Source organism: Sebastes umbrosus, chromosome 2 (assembly GCF_015220745.1).
Source record: "Sebastes umbrosus isolate fSebUmb1 chromosome 2, fSebUmb1.pri, whole genome shotgun sequence".
NCBI classification, from domain to species: domain Eukaryota; kingdom Metazoa; phylum Chordata; class Actinopteri; order Perciformes; family Sebastidae; genus Sebastes; species Sebastes umbrosus.
The window spans coordinates 21906715-21931179 of record NC_051270.1 but is presented as its reverse complement, the minus strand read 5'-3'; positions in this window follow the sequence as shown (position 1 = coordinate 21931179).

The following is a 24465-nucleotide window of genomic DNA, read 5'->3' as shown; positions in this document are numbered from 1 at the left end:
CTCACTAAATGTTCAATGATGCACAATATTATGAATTGCTGCTCATTTATGTTACGTTATTTTTATTTCATCCTAGAAAAGAGCACCAATAGACTGAGTCAAATATGTGGAAGGTAGACAGGAAGGAATAGAAAGTGTACAAAAAAAGGCTACAGTTTGACTTCATGAACATTTCACACGGATCTAAATGTCTCACTTTTTCTAAATTAATAACCAAGAACATTTTTCAGGTGCAAATGCCAATTCAGTGTGCATTTGAACATGATTGTGAGCTACTTATTAATGCAGTTTTGGAAACCAGAGGTGCAAGCACAATCTGGATAAGGGTTGGAAGAGGTTGAACACAGTGAGTAAGGAAAATAGCATATCAGCGGGTGAAGTTTGGACAGGCTTCAACAATGGTCATCATCTCCTCTCATCCATTTTCGAGGCAGTAGACAGTATCCTAATTCAAGGACTAGTGAGGTGTGAGGAGAGTGCAGGCTTGTGTCTATGAGGTAAGGAGACAAAAAGCAAAACTATATAGCACCCCAAATATTAATATACAGAACCCCATAGTTGCATCTAAGAGCACATTACATTTATTACAATGCCGTCAGTCGGTCACCTCCAGACTGACATATGTCAGGAACTACTGGATGGACTCACATCATTTTTTAAGACATTCTTCCCCAGAGGATAATCCCTGCTGATTTAAGTAATCCCTTGACTTTTCCTCTAGCATCACCATGTAGTTGACATGTGTTAAAACTGTCCTCCTCAGGATTAATTGTAATAACGTTGGTGATCCATTTAATTTTTTTCTAGCACCATCACCAGGTCAAAATTTCAGAACCAATGTTTTTTTGTTGTTGTTTGTTTTTTGTTTTTTTTATTTGAATTATCCTTGAAATTGCACTAAATTTACTTTGAGGCACATTTAAATGTTAACTACATGCAAAATAAAGAGATAAAAGTTGTCATATTGTCTATGAAAATAATTTATGCAACCTTTGGAAACTTTGCCAAATAAAACCACAAACATTGCTCTGTGCAATTACATTTGTAGTAATACTGCACAGTTAGATATTTTAGCATATTTACATAACATATTTGGTAATATGGTTCAGAAAGCAAACTAGTACCTCTGGCAGGCATTTAGCGCTGTGATCTTATGACTTATCTCATGGTCTGTGCAGAGGCTGAGCTTTAGAACAGTATCTATAAGCATCTATAAGCCCTGTTTGCATCTTCACAGCCTTCATCCTGATTCAGACAGACACTTTTGACTCTGGCGGTTTCATTGCTTTAACAACTATGGCCAGTAATTGAATCATTTCCACGAGTTTTTCCAACAATTGGACGTTTGTGAAGGCAGGGGATGAATAAGGACGTAAAGATAAATGGGATTGATGGTGGGCAAGAAAATAGACAGCGAGATCGAAGAAAATGTCATTTATCATACAGAACTCAACAAATACACTATTTGCTGCATGAAAGCAGTGAAGCACCAGAGTAATCAACCCAGTCTGCCGTCATTTTCATCCCATGCTGGATGACCTTAAAACATCCATTTTTAGAGATCTGTGGTGAAATAATGAGACATGCACTTGAGTGCATAGGGTGAAGGCGCAACAGACAAGTCAGTGAAGCAGTTACAAGTAGTAAGAAGAAGAGCGCTGAATGGGGGGGAAAGTTAAGAAGAGGAAAAATCTAAATTACCACTAGCACATGACTGGGCACAACCAAACAACAAAATGCATCATTTGCTCTCACGTGGAACATAAAAAACACATTTCCACAAAGGATAATGTTTTTCACATTGTTGAATGCTGAACTGCTCATACCCCAAAGGCTGTTAAATGTGACAGCTTGTATTGAAGCTGGACTACACAATAGTCAGCCAGTGATAACTAAGGTATACAGACAGGGAAACTGTCACAAACAATTCTACATGACAGTAATTGGAAAAATAATCGGACAGCGATGGTGGATTGAATTGGTAAAATAAAGGTTGACACCATTTTCATTTTAGTTTCGTGAAATCAACCAACCGACATCGTTTATTTTTTCATGTCGAACCAAAATCAATTACTTTTGTCATTAAGAATATATTTTATTCATTGTTATCTCGTTTTTTTTGCATTTTTAGTGTATTTATTCCAAAGTGACCAAGAGGAGGGAATACAAACGAGTAACAAGAGAGGGAGGACAGCTTTTCTTCAGTGAATGTTTTTCATCATCATCTTACTGCTTTGTCAGTTTTGCCTGATCTCCAGATCTCTTTTCTCTGATTGGAAAGAAGGCTCTACAACCAACCTCTTGTGGCAGCCATCTTTTTACCTCTTTCCCAGAAAATGCCACTTTTACAGATGGAGGGCACTCCACAGTCAGGGCACGTTCAATGAGTCATTACTGAGTGAAGGAAGGAGAAGGAGGAGATGTGAAGAAATAGACAGATGAGGAACAGAGGGATCGAAAGGTAAGACATATAAATAAAAGGATAGAATGTGGATAAGGTGAGTCACAGAAAGAGTAATAACAAAGTAAGACAAAAGTGAGTTCCTATCTGCTTTCTCAGCCAGATATTTGCAAGCAAGAGTATAAAAACTCAGAGCATGTCTCAAATTGTAAGGAATATTTAGTTTTCCTCCTCTTGCAGCCTGCAGTTAGACTCCATCAGTCCAAATTAATGAGCTCCCTGAAAAATTTGCCATCACTCTCAATCTCTCTCTCTGTTTCTCCCCCTTTCATTTGTCAATATCTTTCCATTAATCTTGTAAGACTTAAATATGCTATCATGTATGCCCTACTTAGACTGGAGGTACATGTCATTAGGGACAAATTAAATCTTAAATTTGAAAATGTACGAATGTTGTATTCAAAAAGTCCAGAAAAGTATGCAGCCACAGTCAACGACAGAAAATTAATTCATGCTGTATGCATAATGTCAAGTTTGCTGCTTAATGAACTCTAAATTGGACTCCCAGAGCATCTGTTTGGACAAGTGGTTTAGTTACTGCCATCACCACACTAAAGGCATATGCGTGATAATCTAACTCCCGGGTCCCAGTGTGTCTCCCTTGCTTTAAAATTGTTTTTAATTTTTAAGTCATCTATTCACATAATTTGCCTGATTCAAATTGGAATTGGTCCATATCACTGTATGCTGATTGAAGAAAGAGATGAGACTTATTTTGTAGGTTGGTATGCATGCTGTATGGTATATGTGGTATTCAGCTCTGTTCAAGCTGACAGGAGTCGTGTTTCCATTTAACTGTCAACTGAATTTAAAACAAATGCAAAATAGGCGCGTTTCCATCAACTGGTTTAGAACGAATAAACTAGGCTATTGAAAGCGTAGTTTCGTAAGAAGTTGGCGGTAAAGACTACGCTTTACGCATGACTGAAATCTGCCAGTAGGAGAAGTACAGGTTGCGAACTGGAAACCCAACAAGTTGCCTTGGCTATCTTACCATCTACGACAGAAAAATGGAGAGAGACCTTCAGGAATTTGTTTCAATTGGGCAAGTTTTAATTGATCTTTCAAGTCAGCTAGTACTGACCATGTTTCATGCTATCCGGAGACCGAGACAAATGAATGCAATTAATCTAATTCATGAGCAAGGAGGAAACAGCTGATCAGTCATGTCAGAAGCAGAAAAGGAAAAAAAAAATGTTTTTTCAACAAATACTATGATTTTTTTATGCTATGGCCATTGTACTGTTTATATTATTATATAACAGTGTGACTTTTTATGACCTTTTTGACAAACTAACTATAATATGGCATGTTTTACTGTTTTTGACATACTATACTATGACTTTTTTATGACTTTTTTGACATGCTATACTAAAACTTTTTTGATTTTTTTCGCCATGCTTTACTATGACTTTTTATGACTTTTTTCAACACTATATTATGACTTTTTAGACAAACACTAAGACTTTTTTTGACACACCATACTATTGACTTGTTTTACTCGTTTCGACTTATTATACTTCTTTAGAGATACTATACTATGACTTATTTTTATGATTTTTTTACATACTATTCTATGGCTTTTATGATTTTTTTTGATGAAAACTAATCTTTTATGATTTTTTTCAACATATTTACTATACTATGAATTTCTTTTTACTATTTTTGGCATACTTTGCTATGACTTTTTAGTTACTTTTTTCAACATTTTAGACATAAACATTTTCCACATACTATACTGCCATTTATTACATTTAAGTTATTGTACTGTATGTTGAAAAATTTCATGAAAAAAGTTCATGGTAAAGCATGTCGAAAATTTCATGAAAAAAGTTCATGTTAAAGTATGTCGAACATTGCATGAAAAAAGTCGTAGTACAGTATGTCGAAAAATTTGACCAAAAAAAGTCATAGTATGGTATATCGAAAGATTTCTACAAAAAAAATAGAACAGTTTGTCGAAAACTTTCACAAAAAAAAGTCATAGTATAGTATGTCGAAAAACTTAATGAAAAATTTCATTAAAAAAGTCAGAGTACAATATGTCGAAAAATTACATGAAAAAAATAATATTATAGTATGTCAAAACAATTTCATGAAAAACGTTGTAGTAAAGTGTATTAAAAAAAATCATGTAAAAAAAGTTAGCATTTTGAAAGATTTCACGGAAAAAGTCCTAGTATAGTATGTCGAAAAAATTTCATGTAAAAAGTCATAGCACAGTATATCAAACATTTTCATAGAAAAAAAGTTGTAGTATATTATGTCAAAAAATGTTTCGTCAAAAGTCAAAGTAGAGTTTGTCGAAAATTTTCATGAAAAATGTCATAAAAAAAGTCATAGTATAGTATTTCGAAAAACTTCATGAAAAAGTCATAGTACACTAAGTCGAAAAACTTTCAAAAAAAAAAAAATCATGGTATAGTATGTCAAAAAATTGTTTGGAAAAAAGTCAAAGTTTAGTATATCCAAAAAATGTCCTGAAAAAAAAGTCAGTGTAGTATGTCGAAAAATTTCATGAAAAAAAGTAATAATATAGAAGTCGAAAAATTTCATAAAAAAGTCATCTCATAGGATGTCGAGATATTTCACCAAAAAAAAGTCATATTATATGTCAAAAGATTTCATGATTTCTTTAAATGAGCTGTACTGTCAGCTTTAGCTTTTCTGAAGTTATCGACATCAGATACAATGATATTATCGGGAGTGTAAATCACTCTGATTGATGTCTATAATTTCATTAATTCATAATGAAGCTAAAGAGGCCACTGAATTTAAAATATGTTATATGCTTTCAACAAGCACTGCTCATCCATTAATCCAAATATCCCATCACACAACTAAACTATAGGATACAAGATGTTGAAGTTGAATGAATGAACAGTGCCTGAAAAGCTAGTTATTTTCCTGCCCTTATATTGGATGTTTTTATTTCTCATTTATTTCTCAGTCACCCTCCCTACACCCCCGCCCTGCCCCTCATCAACCTTTGGTACAATTTTACAAATCATCCACTGAATCTATGGGAGTTTCATTTACCACAGATGATGGAAACATCTGTACCAGATACGGCTGGAATCCACTACAGAAATCAAGCGGAGTGATGTTTTTCTAATCAACTTGCCAAAAAAGGGAAAAGAAAGGAAAAACATTATTCCCTATGCAGATTTATGCACCACTCACCCACTTCTTTCCAGATCCCAAAAGAAAAGCAAACTCTCCCAACAGAAACCGAGCTCTGATGCCTTGTACTGCTGATGAAGTGTATTATACGAGCTGTAGAGACAGCAAACTAACAGGGTCCTGCCATGAATATAAACAAAAGTACAGTTTTTGGCAGCAAGTTTCTGGGACATTTAGTGTCCATTGCTGGTATGTGTTCCCTGAGACGTAGACAGAAATTACTCAAAGATATCCTAGTACAAACGAACTATCTATGCTCTTCGGAGATTTTGAGGAATGCTAAATCAGTTTGTACCAAAACCTGTGCAAAATGAAACTACTCTGCCCTAAAACTAGTGTGTTGCTGTGTTTTAGGTCCTTGGAAACTGGTTTACCTGCAGGGGAGGCTCTTTATAGTGGCAATAGATCACTCATCCCTCCATTGGGTGTTAAAACCATTAAAAACCCAGCACCCAAACCATAATGTGGTCTCTGAGGGTGCCGTATTTCACTTTTAACATAGGATTTCAAATAAAAGACCTTTTAAAGCTCCATTCAGTCAGTATAGGAAGCCCAGCAGTAGGGCTCTGAGAGCCAGGCTCCCTACCAAGCCCGTACACATGAAAGGGAAGTTATCAGGAGATAAAACAGTTGAGAAAATAGCACGACACAAATTCATCATTGTGGAAGAAATATTCTACAGGATTGTAGAAGTACCAAAGATCTTGTAGGTGTTTGTGCCTGAAGCTTCACAACCCCAGCTCCTCCAGCTCTTCTGGCTCTTCTGTCAGGATTCGCTGACTGTGACCTTTAGAAAAATAGTTTCAGACCAACAGCACAAAGAGAGACAAAGCCTTGTTTATTGGTCCAATATAGCTGGGCTGTAAAGGAGAATGTCAAGAATTGAGAGTCAACCCAAACACCATAAGCTTACAGTAAAGCTACAGACAGCAATTATTGCACCACCATGTTGGGCGAATTGACGTTAGCCAACTAGCAAACTATCTATTCATCTGCATGAATATCAAACATTTATTATTTATAATTCATATGAAGACCTTGGCTGAAAAATAGGGTAACCAATCTGTAGTCAAAATGTGTGTGTATTATTTCATTAGATCATTCAATTATTTTTAGCCTTTTCAATGGAACACTAAGACACATTTGCTATTCAGGTTAACTAAGAAGACAGCGCTTAACCTTGTACAACAGGCAATATCCTTGTTTGTGAGATTATCTCCCCTTCAGTTCTGCATGCCCCGACTGTTTAGAACATTCCTTATTTGATTATATTAGCACGTTAGTTTATTACTGTACATATGTTTCAGTGAGGGAGGGAGGAGTGAGAGGTGCGAATCAGGTTTCTAGGGCAATAGTGTATTGAATTTATGACTGTAATCAGTGAAATGAGTCATTGAACCTGCAGATGCTCCAACAAGGAGGGGGAAGTAAGATGATGTAGAACATGAATGAAAAAGAGGGAAAGGAAATTGAGTGATAAAGGTTAAGTATATGGTGCAAATGAAATAATAAAAAAAAAACATTTATTCCAAAAAAAGTGTGAATCCAAAATGGTCAGTGAAAATTTTTTTTTTCCACTTCAGTTGAAAAAAACAAACAGTTGAGCTGTATTAACTTCAATATTATGAAGGATAATGATACAAATAAAAAGGAAAATTTGGATTAAAAGATTTTTTTTTTCTTTTTTAGTAAATTGCCTTATATTTACATTACCTTTTAATAAAACATTTTAAATAAAAAGTAGTGAACAGACGGTCAGGTGTCCATGCCTGCTTGTGTAAGTATAAATTTATAAGTATGAACTTACACAAGCAGCACTAGCACAAACATGAATGCATAATTTTGTGTGTGCTTTTATTTCGTTTTAAATTTCAGCTTTTTCTCCAACTCCGCAGCCCATCTGCTTCTTATAGCATCTGCCTCATTTGATCAAAATGTCAGGGGTTGTGAATAAGTGAATCATCATCCATATTGTGGCATATAGTGTTGCCAAACTGAGAGCAGTGTTAAACTGGTCTCAGAATGACCTCTCTCATATCGTGCTGTGTGTGTGTGTGTGTGTGTGTGTGTGTGTGTGTGTGTGTGTGTGATGGGGGGCGCTGAAGCTCTGGTGAAGATTGTTCCGGTCAGTTAATTGATGCTGTGGCAGAGAACTTGTCAGAATACAGTGTCATCTGTCAGAGACAGCTAATTAGATCACACTGCAGGGCTCTTTCCTTCTCTTTTCCCCCTCCTTTCGCCCCGCTGTCCTCTCTCTCTCTCTCTTTCTCTCTCTCTCTCTCTCTCAATTCTCAGGGTAATTTTCCCCATGCCTGCTTTAAAGTAACACTAGCCATGAAACAGATAAGACAGCAAAAAAACAATTATGAATATATTTGCATTCCGCTTTTAATTAGAACTTTTGTAATTGCGGGAACTAACCTATTTTGTAGTGACAATTTCAAAACTTAAATCAATTTGAACAAGCATGAAAGTGGAAAGGAAGAAACAGCCGTGCCTGAATAAATAAATTAAATATAGCCACTTGAGTTTTAATTATAAAAGGCATCACCATGTGTCGTTGTTTGAAATGAAGGCTGTTGAGAGATTGTTGCGATAACAAGCCAGTGCCACATTCATGTAGTTTTGCTCTCCCTTGACAGGTCTTGACAGTCTTGAAGGACCACTGTGTAATAATTGCATGTGTGGTTGGAGTGTGTTTGTGTGGACAGTTGTCTGCTGGTCCGTGTTTCTTTAACAGTCCCTTGTTAGGAAGTGATGTCACATGTCATGAGGTGTGTAGGAACACTTAAAGCTCTAGAGAGTCAAAGATTATGACAATGTCCATGGATAGAGATCACAAATATGCTGAAATACACACACATCTGTGCTCATATTAATGAAATGTCACATCAAGACAGGCATCAGAGGCACAAGAGATTGGAGTTGTACTGTACCAGGATGCCATGCATAATTCACTAACCTATCGATCGGAGGCATTTGGTTCAGCAAGCTGTTTGGCATTGCATGCCTCTTGACTATTTTCGGCATGGACAATGGTCCCAAAATAACATGCATTGATTTTTGATTGGGATAACAGGCTAACTCCAATAAACTTCCCGGAAAGGCATCTTAGTGCATTTTAGGCTAGAAAAACACAGAGGGGATTCCAAAGTATCCTCATATGAGACATGCAGCTTGAAAAGGCACAAAGGATATATGGTATTATTGTACAGAACCAAGGACTACAATTCAGAAACAGTACATTAGGAGAATGTGTATTAATGCATTAACATGTTGGTAAAGTTAGCTGCTTTGAAACTGTTGAAAGAAATAAAACTGTCTGCATCAGATCCTGTATGTACAGTATTTTCATTCATGAGCTCAGTTTATTTGGGTGAGCTCTACAGCCAAGTGTGAAGACTAAGGAGTCTGCTGACATGACCAGCACTGCAGCCTATACTGTGCGAATGGGACCTGAGATTAAAAAAAATAAAAAAACACTATGCTTTAGGAAATTAAAAGATAGTTTAGTCAACTTGGACTGATGAAGAACTGTCATTTGTTCCCACATGTATTATTACTCTTCTAATGGAGGACAGGAATGATGGCAGTAAACCCGGGAGCTTTTTTTGAATGTCAGGGACTGTGGCACTGGGAAAACAGTGCTTAAGTGCATTAAAGAAATGCATATTCCTAGTTATGGAATCACAGACAATAAGTGTTAAGGGGCAGAAAAGCGGCCGAGGGGGTGTAGGCTATAGGCTCTGTCAGGACAAAACAGAGCACGCTCAGCATCCACAGTGTGAGCCGCGTTCACACGCCAAGATGGATGGAGGAAAGTTGTTTATATCAAGCATATAGTCTATGACTGGCTGTTCTCTATTCATGGTCAGTTAAATGATATTCAGTGGCTTTAAAAATACAAATATTGGGCGCCTGGGTTAGCTCAGTTGGTAGAGCGGGCGTCCATGTATTAAGGCTTGGTCCTGACCGCAGCGGCCTGGGTTCGAATCTGGCCTGTGGCCCTTTCCGCATCCACTCTCTCTCTTCCCCCTTTCAAGACTCTATCCACTGTCCTGTCAATAAAAATGGAAAATGCCCCCAGAAAATAACTTTAAAAAAAAAAAAAAAAAAAAAAATACAAATATTGTTGAATGCAGATAAATATCACCTGGCTATTCTCTGCGGTTCTTGTATAGGTCTGACCAGGCACATTTTCCTGTTATTAAACTGGTAAAGGAAAGTTCTGTGTTTGTGATTAACAAGCTCACCTACAAAGAGGATGTGCGAAACCATCTGAATTGAAATCATTCAACATTCAGCCTCTCCATCGACCCCTTTTAAACTGTGTAAAATGTGACTTTCCACACAAATTGGTGATCCTCTTTAATCTCTTATGGATTGCTTCAGCAATCCCTGCTTTAGTGTGAGGCCACCGAGGACGGAATCGGCCAGGCAATGGGAGGAGTTGCTTAGGTTACCCCTGAGAGTGACACCTGGGGGGGAGGCGCGTGTAGACATCAATATATGGGGGTAGGGGAATGAAAGGAAGTGATTATGTTTAGTGTCTAATGGATCTTGAAGGGATTGTAATCAAAGGCTGATCCTTTTTCATCAAACTAACCCCTCTCTCAGGGGCAATTTGGAAAAAGGGATGTTCTTCATACTTTCATGCAAATGAGAGATTTAATTCTTCTGGATTGTTTCTTTGGGTTTAATCATCTTGGGTTCATGTTGCTTGATGGGTGACACACATGTAAAGAAGCGACCGGGCTTGCTTAAGTAATTCAAATGGAAGAGCAGTGTGAGCATCTTATGATCTTGCTGTGATTAAAAGCCACAATGAATGGTGTGGTTTCATAACCTCTAAAGCATCTCAGCAGCACTTCAATAGGAGGAAGATGGAGTGGTAGTGACAATGTCATATGGCAACATAATTTGAAAAGCCCATTTGAAACACTAGGTGTTCAGAGGCAATGCTTTTTGTGAGTGAATGAGGGGCTACATTTATGTACCGCACCAAAGTGGTAAGAACATTTTTGTGACTTGCCAGACACCTTAATTAATAGAAAATGTAATCCAGCCTGCATTACATCTGCTTCAAAACATATTTGCTGTTGCAAATTAGTTGTATATAAACAGAATTTTCAGGAGACAGGGTTGCATTGTAAAGTACCTTGATCTGTCAGATATTTTTGTTACTGGATTGGCAAAACAAAACAGTGATTTTCAGTTTTCAGTAAAAGTATTTTATCACATCATATATTGTTCACAATGTAAAGTTACGTATACTGTGATGGAAGCTTTTATCCATATCTCATATCCCTACTTCAGCATCATCTGAAGCAATGCCACTGACTGATGACGGTTGGACTGCTGAACAGCTGTCAGCTTTTTAACTGCTCGGCAGCATCTTTTGTTGCCTTGGAGTTTTTGCACAGACAGTTTGATTTACTGTCCAAAGAGTTTGGGTGCACATTTTCCTGTTAGTATGTTTTTTTTCTTGTTTTTTTTCTTGATAGTGATGTCCTCCAGTTGTGTAGTGGTATTTATATAAGGGGGAAGTAAAACAGTGGAACACTTTGAAATCTTTGATATTTTATTTTCAAAATGTTATTTAAGTTTGCAATTTATTTATTTTTCTGCATCATAAACTACAAATGTACTGTTTGGAAGCACATGCACAATAAACCTGCATTTAATTCAATTCAATTCAATTTTTTATAACGTGAAATCATAACAGAAGTTATCTCGAGATGCTTAGAGTCTGTACAGATTACTCAAACCCCAATTGAATTTGTAATTGTATTTTGCATGCCCAGGCAGTTAAAATATGCATTTTTACACCAGGAGCCACTTTTTCATCAATGAACATATCCAGTGGGCTTGTTTTATTGAAGTTTGAGCACAATAGCTTTTGTTGGAAGAGCTCAATAATACAGCATGCAGTGATAATAGAGCTTTTAAAACAAAGTCCAAAAAAAAAAGAATTCATTTGTCATATAAAATGGTGCGGGACCGTGTTAAAATTGCTTATTTCAACCGGGAAGTATTGTGAGGTGAAAATACTGTGTTCTATGGTATCTTTCTTCCTATAGGGATAAAACTAAGGGGATGAACTCTCCTCGTCTCCCTGACAATGAGCCAAGAAGCACTTTGAAATACGAAATGAGTGATAAAGAAAGAAGAAGCCATCTGGCAGAAAAAGAAACAGCAGAAGATTGTGATGGTTGGTTTCATGATTCTGTACTTACTCCTACTTCCAAAACTTGGCATGACACTCCAACCAGCAGCTTGAACAGACAACTCAGGTGGACATAACAGCAGTGTTGTGGTGATGCACTTTCAGTGCAGTGTGCTATATCAGTTCACTTACTCTATATGCAATCATGAATACCTTTCCACTACGTCTATCTGATAAAGGTTTCCACTAAGGATGATCCTTTTTTCTCTACTTAAGCCTCTGCTCTCTACGCTCCTACGAGCAGAATTAAGGGAATTGAGATGTCATAAATGATGGTGGACCCAATGGAGGAAAGGGAAGCGAATTGACGTGAAATGAGATGAGATGCACCTTCAGTAACTAGTATCAGGGTCTGATGTCTTTAGGAGTCGCGAGAGCACACACACACAGGAATAGTTTACATACAACAAAACTGAGGCTTTTGCCATTTTTGCTTGACAACAGCTCAAGACTTGAGGCTCAGGGAGCATGCTGCTGGCGTACATATACTGTAATCACTGGGACAGAGACTCCAGCCTCACTGCAGGGGAGATAAATAGACAAGATTACTAATTACCAATTTACCTGCAGCTGTGACTGCAGCACTGTGCCTCCGCTGATGTCGTCTACTTAGACGGATACAAAAACCACACCCTGCTGCCACAGTATTATCTCTCAATGAGTAAAACCATTAGTGGCAGACACTCTATTTCGTGACTCTGTGTTGGAGAGGCAGGGAGAGGTGCATAAGCATAGAGAGTGGACATTTGGTGACTATACTCATGGACTAACATGAGTACAGAGTGGGGCTCAAAATATAATCTTTTGGATTACTACAAGAAATTAGTACAGATGGTTACATTGGCATTTAGGATACACTCAAGTGCTGAGTGAAGGGCCCAGTATGTTGTCGGGATAAATGATGAGAGTCAATACTGAGATAGAGTAACCTCTGTCACGGTTTTTACCATCTGTGATGAGTTAAACAAAGTGTGTTTACCACAAATCAAAATGTCCAATCTGTAGACATAATTTTGAATGCAGATACTGAACCTGATAGGATAATATCCCCAAGCCATTCCAAGGATCACTTCAGTAGCACACTATATGCCTGTGGGAGGAGACGGTATATTCTATTACCCTCAAACTGCATCCTTGAAGTGCGTCTTTGATTGCTGTCTGATATTGTAACATTAGATCAGAGTCCTCAAGACTTTCTTTTTATCTATGCTCGTGCCAGTTATGGCAGAACGCTCTTATGAAGCCTTGGAGCCACTGAAGATGAAATATACTGTACGTACATGCACATGGGGCAGGGCAGCAGGTGGTGAAGCGAGGAGGGACATCTTCCTTTAACTGGAGGGTCCGGGTTTAAGCCTAAACGATGACAAGCATTCATCCTGCTGAAGTGCCCTTGAGCAAAGCACTGAATCTCTACCAGCCTCTAGAGTGAACACCTCCAGCTGACCAAGTCAGACTTGCCTGTGAAGGGTAAGCAAAAAGAGAATTTCCATAAGGGGATCAATAGAGTATCATGTAATTATTAGACACAGCGACCTTTGCCCTGCTTCTTGTTACCATAGGGACAAGGAAAAGATCTAGTCAGACACTATTTTCTGTGTATTTTTCCATTTAATGGTTCTGCACCAAAGGAAATGCCTCAGTGCATTATATACTGAACATCTGGGCACTTGACCTCATTCAAGTTAATATACTGTATTTGGCAGGAAAACTACAAAAAAAAAATCTATAAAAGGCAACACACACAAACACACATCAAAACATAAAAAAGCATGTTGTGTTGAACTCTAAGAGACCCGCTTAGACCCAGTTTTGTCTTTTTTAGGGAGGAACCGGGTGGTCTTTAGAGGGGATAGCAGGTCAACAGTATATGCCACATAGAAGTGGTGTATTGAAGTGTGTGTCAAGTTTTTCTAGTCATAGATTTGTAATAAAAATTGTGTTTTAGTTAGGCACCTGTTTACATTTTGAAAGTTGTATTAGGGTTTAGAACATTATAGTGGAAGTGTATGATGGTGTGTAAGTTCTTGCAGGAACTTTTGTGTTGATACCATTTGTTACACAGATTTGGTGCAAAATTTACAATTTTTTACCAATCGAGAATGGATAAAAATGATCAAAATCCCTCCAAAATACCACATTAAGACACCAAGACCTTGAGGAACAACAGTGAAAAAAACATGCTGTGATTTGGTATCAAACATTTTTTGACATTTAGAGATTTCTGCAAGAATTTAATTTTTCAGCAATTGGATGGGGAGCACTTCTGTTCTGGAAACTGTTCAGAAACCTCCTTATCGTCAATCTACCTTGGGAAGCCATCCATCCTTTGAATGCCCTAGGTCTTTAGTTTGTGGCTGTAAAGTTTCATGAGGCTGTGATTATCCTAGAGGTCACCACAGGTCATTTTATACAGTGAGGTCAAGTTTCCAAAAAATGGTCTCACTATAATGAAATGGCTACTATGGGGACTAACATCATCACACATGAATACAGTTGGGCTCATTGGATCCACAAGAGTCTCAGCTTTACAGTGATACCTAATGTATGTAACTCCAAGACTGTTTAGGGACACCGGCATGCAGAAATATTCAAATACACCATTTTAGAATAGGCGAAAATAACACATTTATACTGCATACAAAAAATGCTTGTTTTTTGCCCCAAACTGCATGGGATTATCATAAAGTGGGCATGTCTGGAAAGGGGGGACTCGTGGGTACCCATAGAACCCATTTTCATTCAGATATCTTGAGGTCAGAGGTCAAGGGACCCTTTTAAAATGGCCATGCCAGTTTTTCCTCTCCAAAATGTAGCCTAACTGTAACCGGCGATCCTGCGGGTCTTAGAGGATTAAATCATTTCCAATGCATGTGGTAAAAATTATGACACATAAAAGTGTGAAATAAATGTGCTATGAACCTAAACCTGCATAATAAATATATATATATTTTTTTAAAGGGGGACAGAAATAAGCTGTAAACACAATACTGACATAATCACCTAATAAAGTTGATATAGGCCTTTATTACACGGCTGTGTTGAATACTCGATTCTGATTGGTCAATCACTGCGTTCTGCGGTCTGTAATTTCTTTATAGCAGACCGTTGCTATAGGCACAGTTCTGATGTTGGACTTTGGTGGACCGTTTTTGTGTCAAAATATTATTTTTTTCAGTAAGTAGTCGTGTAATAAGCGGGATAATGTACAGCTAGCGGGTCGTTGTTGTGCGGCATCACCCTGTCGGGGTTTCTTTCACAACAATGACCGGCTCGCTGTACATTATCCTTTACATTGCAAACTTGTTAGCAGTTGCCTATACCTTCTGTAGTTATGGAGCAACATTAGCATTGATCTGGAGTTGTGTTTCTGGCCACCTCATGACAAAAAATCCTTTATTCACTCTCTTTTTAGCTCTGTTTTTGGTCTCCACCTACGTCGGGGAGAAAAATATCTGACTCTTTAGCTGCTAAATTCTCCACTATATTCAACAGCTAGTTGCTAACTTTGTCTGTCTGCCATTTGGTGTTGGGCAGATACTGTACAGTGGGTACACCTGTCTGCTGTGGCTCAAAATGATAATGATGATGAGACAGTTGAGAATGAATCAAAACAGTGAGGTTGCTGTCAGTAAAAAAAAATAAAAAATGCTAAAAACTGACGCATTTTAAAATCTGAGGGAAACAGAGAGTCGGGTGATAATTCTTTCCTTGAGGGTTTTTCATTATGAGCCTTTCACATTACACATCTTTCATTTGATCCATTGTTAATATTGATTGGAGCAGCTTTAAATTGTATGCTAACCAATTTGTAGTCATTCAAATCACCCAGGTTAGTGTTTTTCAAACTATGTTTTTGTCTCCTTGTTTTGTCAGGGCTTTTTTGTTTGTTTGTTTTCTCTCCCTATTCCCAAGACATATCAACCCATTCTTGACATCAACATGGAGTGGAATACAAGTCTAATTGTTATAATTGGCGAATACTTCACCAACCTATCAACATCCCCCTGCAGCATAGGAATCTGGCTCTTGAGGAAGCAGACCAGTGGCCACTGCCCCGAGCGTTAGGAGCTACTGATGCAAGTTAAGCTGTTGCTTGGGTGAAAAAAGTGAGTTTCTAATGGGTCACTCTACTGCATCACCTGAGGCCATGTTGAAAATACCAAGGGAATGACAGGGGTTGAAGACGAGCCAGAGAAAGAGTGACACTTATTGTTATATGCTAACGGTCCTCGTGCCCTAAGGCTCACAGTTTCTCATGAGAGGACAATGAAACGACGGACACTGATGTGGCAGTGCATGCATGCCTGTACATTTGTCTAATTGTCTTTCTACAGTAAAGAATACATCCCTGAAGGGTTGTCTTGCTTTTGATACCTCCAGGGTTATCTCAGTCTTAACTACATTTAGTGACAATCTCTCGCTGGTACGTAGAGGTAAAAAAAAAATTTAGCACTTGAGGCAATGGTACACATGTGGACATTTGTTCCATTTTTACTGACACACTTTGTTCCCTACCGTGTACCACTCTGCCACCATCTTATCTTGCTAAACATCTTTCTTTCTTTCTTGCTTTCTTTCTTTCTTTCCTTCCTTCCTTCCAAATGCAGGCTCTTATCTCCAGATGACCCAAAACATTTCTAATTATGATCCTCTCCCACAGGAATAACTGGCTGCCAGGGGCTGGTAGAGTTCACCGAACCTGCAAAGTGTACAGCTGTTATCTTTGACTGGTGTCCAAAAACAAAATTGGAGCTTTGGTAGAAGGCGGGTGTAAAGTCTGTCTGCTTTAAATACAGTGGCTATTTTTTTTTTTTAGGTTCTGTCTTTAAGTCATTTAATCTGATGACAAGCAGAAGCAACATCTTTTCATTACAGTGAGAAATATTGAGGTTAATGCACAGAAACAGCAGGTGAGCTTATACACACACTGACACTAATACACACACACACTGTCATTAATGCCACAAATATTTTAAAAGCCTGTCTCCTGCTGTGGTAAGGCCAGGTACAATATCACCTGATGTTTAAGAAAAACAACAGAAATGCTCGGAGTTTAGTGGCTTCATTAAACTGAGTGTGTCAAAGAGCGTGGGCTAGCAAATTATGCTTGCAATATTCACACTCACATTTAACATTTAACAACCTGTTTTGAGTTTTAGAAGCAGAAGTTGTTAGAAGTTCTGCGGAGACTGGGAATCATCCAGCATTACGTATTATTACATTCAAGCAGAATTCTTTTGGAGATTCGTTTTTCTTATCTAAGCTCTCCTTCTTCTGTTGGAAAATCACAGAATATGAAGACAGGGATGTACATATTGTGCAGGGGTAATTAACAAGCCATGCACATACGGCACAGGAAAACACTGAGAAAATTGGATGTGCTCTGTTTCTCCTCTGTGTTATTTTTCAGCTTCTGGTGTTAGTTTTGTCACAATATTTTCCCTTTAACAGCTGTTTCTGTCAACAGCACCTTTTAAGAGAGACAGATGGAGTTTGTGTTCACAAAACTATTTTATCCAGGTCAAATTATGAAAAAAAAATTGTGATAAACATTTAACCATTTTTGTAAAGGCCACATCACCATGAGCAACACAAATGCTGCATCTCCTCCACAGATGGCCTGACTGCAGCGTCTGCACTCTGTCCAACAATACTGTATTTTGGTTGAGAACACAACAAAACACCTTGGCAACTGTCGTGCCGAGCATACATGCAAAACATCTTAGCCTGCTGTATCTCTGCCATGTCTGGTCTGATTCTGGCATCTCTACTCCTGGACAAAATAATCGAGTTTAGAAAAGGGCTGACTACAGGCACAGTGCTAGGCTTCGGTGGGATACAACAACAGCATGGCTGAGGTGATTTCATATCTATTTCTGACTGTGCCAAAACGTAAACAGGAACTGAGACGATTGCTCCTGCTACCTGGGTGCCATATCAATTTTACATACAAAAATTGAAAGTGTTTCCACAGAGTCAGAGCAGCTCTGCGGTGGTCTTGTCACATCAGGTTGTGAATTTAATCACCATGCAGGGCTTACGGCACACATGTAACAGAGGAGCAACAATCACACTTTAGTTTCAGTCTTTCTTTACTGTATTTAGCTTTTTATGTAATTTAATTGTGAGCCATTCATCTACCTGAATGTGTGTTTTGTTTTGTTTTTATAAGTGGTCTTCAATTTTTCATTTCAGTTAGCGGCTTCAATCAGGAAAAGTAACCTCCTGGCATGATAAAATGGTCACTTAATGTATTCTTTTACAGGCACAGAGCATACAAACTAAACTAATGTGTAACCTAGCCAGAGGACCGTGTGAAAAAGAGCCAAATATTCATTATTTCTGGTGGAACTAATGCACACCCCTGTCAAAATAGTATAATTTCAAATGAATACACAGGACGCAAATGCATGGGCTTTAAAAATTGGCCAGAATGAGAAAATGATTAAAGGTAAACAATGGTACATGGCCCTTGTCCAGTTAACACCACCCACCCACTGGACACAGAAAACTGAAGAACAATTTTCATTTTGTTTAATTTACGAAATTTGAAGTCAGGGGGGACTTGTCTTGTGGATATTTGCTTTAAAGAAAACATGGTTGCTCCCTTAATACTGACGGATATCCAGTGGCGCAAATATCGACGGTGCAATTGGTGCGGCGCAGCGGGGCCCAAAAATTCACCTTCCTCCACACTGAATCTGTTATATGTACTTCTGTTACGTCGTGTAAACAAACCAAGGTGGCCACTTATCAGCTGTGCGCTCGAGATCAGACTGGAGACGTAACCACTTATCTTCTTTTGTTTGTTCTTTTTAAACAGAAAACACATGTTTAATATTGTGATATTTGTGATGGAATTTTCTATTAATTCCTCTCTTCTTGGTCGAAAGGTCAGAGTGTTTGTCAGAGTGTCCCTCTGTTGACATTATTGGGTTGGAGTCCTGTCTAGAGGAGCCACCGTTATTTGTACAGCTATGTCTGTAGTGGGGATCGTAGAGCCAGTCGCTGGGGCAACCAGGGTCAGAGATGCCAGAGGAACGGAGTAAGTCAAAACATGATAAGGGAAAGACACTGAACACCAGGGAGGAAGGACAGAGTTGTGAGGCTTTCACGCAGAGAGCACCTCATTGTGGAGACCTGACAATTGCTCCTTGATCAAGCTTCAATAAACCTTCTTTGTAAGACATCATCAGCTCCGGGGCCTCTTCCTTCCTTTAAGTTAACTTGTGTATCAAATATTCCATCACAATATTTACTGGAAATGACATACAATATAGCCAACAGCAGTAGGAAACTTTCAGATGATCTCCAGCCAGCTGACACCTTATTTGGGTTGTTGTAGTGAAATGAGGAGGTATCGTTTAGATAACTTTCTGGTCCATTAAGGGGATTTCAAGGTGAGTGCTATAGGAATATATAGAAACAGCTGACATCTGACAAAAGTTCAGCTCAAAACGGTGTGCCACGTCACGATGCGTCGCTCACAGCCAAGATATTCCAATAAAAAAGTACATGGTTCTTAAGCAGTGTTGTTAATGGGTTTGCAGAGCACAAGACTTGTAGGATAAACTTATAATGGGTGAGTACTGGTTTCTTATTGTTATTATGGAGTGGGATCTGGGATTTAAATCTATAGCACTGTAATTGTAACGTCTCGTATGTTGGAAAATGTGCACCTACTGTAATCTGTGTCTGTGATTACTATTGGGCCGCTGAGTCCAGGGGAAGTTGTTAAATTAGCGTTGATAAATTTGTGCTTCGGCTACTGTCTGTGGTGCTGATTCAGGCTGGTTTGCAGTATGTGGGAGCTGCATGGTGAGCCTCTCTATGGTGGTGTAGCAATTGTCTGCTTTGCAACTGTCTGGAGTGGTTGTGTGTGTGTGTGTGTGTGCTTGTGTTTGGGGCGAAGGCCCAAGAAAAAAAATTGTACTGGGCCAATCATAATTATGTTACGCTGCTGCAGATATCGTATTGTATGTCTGTGTATGTTAGCCATCAATATTTTAGGAGTGTGTGTTTCAGTCTTCTCTTGGCTTTAACTACAGCAGAAGCAATACTGACCCAACTGTTGAGGCAAAAAACAGGACCAAACCCAACATATTCCTATAGAGACCACTATTATTGGCTGGCTAAAAGTGATAATATATCACAATACGCAAAGAAAACATACTAAGGCAACATCGTTTCAGCAGGAAGATGACATGTTAATAATTTAATAAATGCTGTCTATTGCTGAGACACTTATCTTCAATTCATTTGAGGGGAGAATTGGTATGAAAACCCTATTTCATTTTTCTAAGCTGCACACCTGACAGCTATGACCTCTTCACGGAGCTCACATTGCTCATGTTGCAATCTAACCTTTATGAGATGCCACTTTTCTTCGTATTATCACTATGACTGATGCTGACTGCCCACACCCGCTCGCTGTCATTCATTTCATGCAACGTTCAGTTCAAAACACTTCCTGGATGCTACCGGTTAAAATACGTTTTCCAGCGATTTGTGCAAACTTGGTAGTGGTGCACTGCTTGTGCTCAGCCAACTCCCTTTGGACGTGTTCTAGGCGTGTCTGAATGGGAGGAGACCTCGGGGTAGAGCAAGGGCACACTAAAGGGATTACATCTCCCAGCTGGCATGAAAGCACCTGGGGATCCCCTAAGTGTAGCTGCAGAGAAGTTGCTTGGGGAAAGGACAAATTGGCAGCAAAGTTTACCTGGCTGCCACCAGAAACCTGACCTGAATATGTGGCTGCTACGTGGATGGATAAACTGATGTTTGTGTCACCTAGCTGGTATAACTATTAGAAAGTTCTCTTACAGTAATATCAGTAGCCTTATTACAATAACAGCTGTATTGCTAAAGGTACAATCTCTAACCCAAATGTAAGCAACTTTCTATCACTCTCAAATTGATTGACAGGTCTTTTATTACACAGACCAACATAATAAAACAACTATGGGATATTACTGGTGTAAGTGAACACTTAACAACATCAGAGAACATTCATGTTTGTAAGCACAGCAATAACTCAACCTCTATGAACTCTTCAGTTGACTATGTAAATACACCACAGACTGTATATAAAGATGGACGACATAATAGCTCCCCAAAGGTGAAGCCAAAACATCTGGATCGCCCCCTGGTGGCTGGCTGCAGTATAGGTCATAAAGTCCGCCCCCTCCATGTTAGCGGATGGAATACACGTTTTTTCAGAGATGGTTTCTGCCATTTTATGTAGTTGTTATCATGCTGATGTACTGTATGTTCAAATTTTTCTGATAAGTTTGGTTTTAGTTATTTATTTGATGCTATAAAAAGGGGGTGAGACGTCATGATTGGCAGCTGTGAGTCTCTCTCGCTGACAAGCTGCAGCCGTGCTCGGCTCGCGATTGGTTCGGGCGGGTGACCTCGATACCGTGGCCCCACCGCCCGATCACAACTGTGCAGACTCTTGCTCCAAATGACCTCAAAATCCCAAGATGGCAACACCCCTGTCTGGGACATTTTGGTTTCACTTCTGCACAGTGGGAGAAAGTGGAGACACGTCGTCCATCTTTATATACAGTTTATGGAATACACAAGGTCAAAAAAGTTATTGATTTTGTCTTTAAGATGTTTTTCATCCACATTTACCTCTGTGGCGGGACCTTAAGGTGCCATTCACTAAGTTGCGTTTTTACTATTTTTAACTGACATGATATTTTATAATTGGTTTGATGATATCTGTCTGTCATAAACTATGAAAAAGGATCATTTTGTAAGTGAGATTGTATGTGTACTTTGTATAAATTGCTTTGTTCAGTCAAATGGATGTGCGTCAAGTGTGGAAAAACATAAGGAGGATCATAAACTAAATGCACAGAAATAAATGATTGAGTTTGATTTTGAGCTGCTGCTTTCAGACACCAAGTTGTTCCAGCTATTCTAACATGAATGCAGGATGAGCTACACCCACATGTTACAAACAGGGCATAAAAGACAAAGATGACTGTGTGCTGAATAATTTCAGTTTTAATCAGTACAGACTGTTCGCCTTGTACTACTAAACCAGTCTTAGGCACATCACATAATTGCTGCACCACAAAAATACCAAAAATTAGAAATATCATTCTCTGTTGTTTGCTGTAGGCAATGACACACAGTTGTTTCAGTGATATTGCCACACTTTTCTCTAAGCTCGTGGGATTGTGCTAAAATATGCATCCCGCTGAACAATCAGCTTAAAAATAGATACATTATACAGCACATGGCGCTGTTTGGGTGAACTTTGAAAGATCAGAAACTGGGGAATTGGTATCTTCTTCAAAGTGTTCAGTGATTGATCATTTAGGGGTTCATGTGACATGCAGCATAATAAGATAATAATGTAAGTGCATATATTAAGATAAGAAAGACTATGATGTGATGTTGCTTCAAGGATGAGGATGAAATAATGATTCTGTTAATGACTGATGCTCAAATGCACTCAAAACTTGTGATGAAAAATGTAAATGTGTTTAAAGACCAACATTGGTGAGAGAGGGAGAGGAGCGGGAAGGACTGAAGGGGAGATGTTTCACTGCATAAACGCATCCTCTACACAGAAAATGGTAAGAGTGATACAGAATCCAATGGAACTTGATCACAAAAGGGTCTTAAAGGTACAGTGTGTAGGATTTGACAGCATCTAGTGGTGTGGTTGCAGATTGCAACCAACTGAGTACCCCTCCACTCACTGCTTCCTTTCCAAGACTGCAGTAATGTGACCAACCGAGTGCAACATCGTGGTAACGCTCGTTCAGAGGCCATCCTTACCATAATAACACTCCATTAGGTGCAATGGAAGTCAGACGGCGGCTGGCAGTACCACAGTTTTACACTCTGCAACTCACGTTACAGCAGTTTCACAAGCATTTCGGAGAACTACGGTGGCCTTCAGGTAACATAAAAACACGAAAGGCTCTCTATAGCCGGTGTTTGGTTTGTCCGTTCTGGGCTACTGTAGAAACATGGCGGAGCAACATGGCGGACTCTGTGAAGAGGACCCGCTCCTATGTAGATATGAAGGACTCATTCTAAGCTAACGAAAACACAACGATTCTTAGTTTCAGGTAATTAGACCTAAGCTCCACCTCACTTGTTGCTATGCCTGTCAAGCGTTCCACGCTAGCATGGCACATACAGTATTTTATACTGATAATGACGGCAGATTAACACTCAAGATTCATAGTATTTTTATAAAACAGCGGATGTTTGTTTTCACACAGTAAACAAGAGCAGGCTTTTTATCGTGGACGACAACTGTTGATTTTATCAGCTGTGTCTAGCTAGATAAATAAACACTGATTCTGTAAGTTGGTTTAAAACTCCAGCTGACTTTTTAATGTTTCCATCTTATTGGTGCTAAAACAAGAATGACACAAAGACTACAAACATGATTTAATCTTAAATTACTGAGGCTAATTCTTCATCACCACATCAAAACATCTGTATCCTAACTAGCTGATGAAAATGTTTTTGTTTTGCACGGTAGGTTTAGGTAACTTTGGTATTATAGTACTAAATTATGAATAAAAAAAAATGCAATTGAAATGTTATTCATTCTCAAACAACCCTGTTTGAAAGCTGACTTGCTGTTGCTACAGTACTAGGTAGATAGCTAGATTTGACTGAAGGGCTGAATGTGAGACTAAAGATGGATCAATTTTGCACTGCTTCATGTCACTACTACTGACAGTCAACTGTCACTGTCATTTTTGTTCTGGCAACACAACAAAGGGCTACATTTCAGAAAATTACTGTAAGACAAGACCTGATATGAATCTTGTTTTGTACTTGTAAGTTATTTATTTGGCTTTCATCAGTAGTAGCAGATGCGGTGCATCTTCATCTTAAAAAAGGGAAAAAAAGAAGCTTAACTCCTAACTCCTTTACACATAGTGTCACTATATATATATATATATATATATATATATATATAAATGCATATTGGGGAAGGCAGCATGAGCATCCGGACGTTTTTCAAATAAAATAAAATTGTACATAATTAATTTCAAACACTTATGTGTATATGTATCAATGTATATTTGAGTGAGTTGTTTTAATTTAGGTATTTTAAATCTTCCATATCCATTGAGCTAGTGATAGCACCTCCTGATAAAACACATCACATCTCTCATAAATGTGGAAAAGAACAAGACATTTTGTACCCTGTATGACCAAGGGACAACTTACAGTTTACAATCAATGTTCAATGTTCAAGTGATGTGATGAAGAAAAATGGTTCAGATAACTATCACTGCAAATTATGTGTTGTGGGGTTTGATGAAGTTATTCTGCAGTGCTTTAGAAATCGAATTCTTCTTATAGAAACCCTAGTTCCATATAAGTGCTCGGTCACGTGTGTGTATGATTGCTTACATTCATAAAGCTGTTGACAGCACCCGGCCTTTTAAAAGGGAGGGGGCAAATGAGTTAAAACATAAAGATGTAGACATCATTTCACCTTGTTCAAGGGCAGCAACTTATTTCACAGCATACCTTTGAAAAATGTGCGGTATACTGAGCACACACACAACCTAAGCTTTTGTTTTTTTCTGCATCTACC